The 540-nt window shown below is 58.3% G+C and overlaps 1 protein-coding gene across 1 annotated transcript in view; it reads left to right on the top strand.

The window, feature by feature from the left end:
- Positions 1–540, top strand: part of SGSM1 (small G protein signaling modulator 1) — a gene marked incomplete at its 5' end in the record, with an annotated part of 20,522 nt that overhangs the window by 1,408 nt on the left and 18,574 nt on the right. The gene's annotated exons all lie outside the window — the stretch shown is intronic.

Raw genomic sequence — 540 nt, 5'->3', positions numbered from 1 at the left:
CCCTGCCAAGCAGAGCGTGCTGCATCCTGGCTCTGGCTGCCAGAGCTGCCCTTTTCCCTGGAGAGCCTTCCTAGCAGAGCCCTCCTCATCCTCTGCACAGCCAGTGTAGCGCAAAGCCCTTCTGATGGAACCAGTGGGCTGGCAGGAAAGGGCAGCAGCCCCTGGCTGCCCTGTGCTCCTGGGAGGGGAGGTTTGGAGCAGACAAACACGAGTTGGCATCTGTCACGTTCAGGCTGCCCTGGGAGGCTGATGGAGAGCCAGCAGCAGGGCTGGAGGCCTGTGTGAGCTGAGGGTTTGTTGTCCACATCAGCGCTGAGTCTGCTCAAGCTGAATGGTTTGAATTGCACCAGTGCTCTCAGGGTCTCAGAAATACCTTTGGTCTTCTGCCAGGAATCAAAACTCCTGTGTTAGCTGCGTGCTAAGTGCAGCACTTCTGGGCTTTGAGAGGGTTTGTGCAGGACTTGGTTTCAGAATGAAGTGTCACCCCAGAGCTGTGCCTGGGTGCTGTGGGGTCAGCAGGGCTTGGCTGCCCCAAAGGTG

The sequence above is a fragment of the Acanthisitta chloris genome, unplaced genomic scaffold (genome assembly GCF_000695815.1).
Source record: "Acanthisitta chloris isolate BGI_N310 unplaced genomic scaffold, ASM69581v1 scaffold1035, whole genome shotgun sequence".
NCBI lineage: Eukaryota > Metazoa > Chordata > Aves > Passeriformes > Acanthisittidae > Acanthisitta > Acanthisitta chloris.
This window is presented reverse-complemented; position numbering and strand designations above follow the sequence as displayed.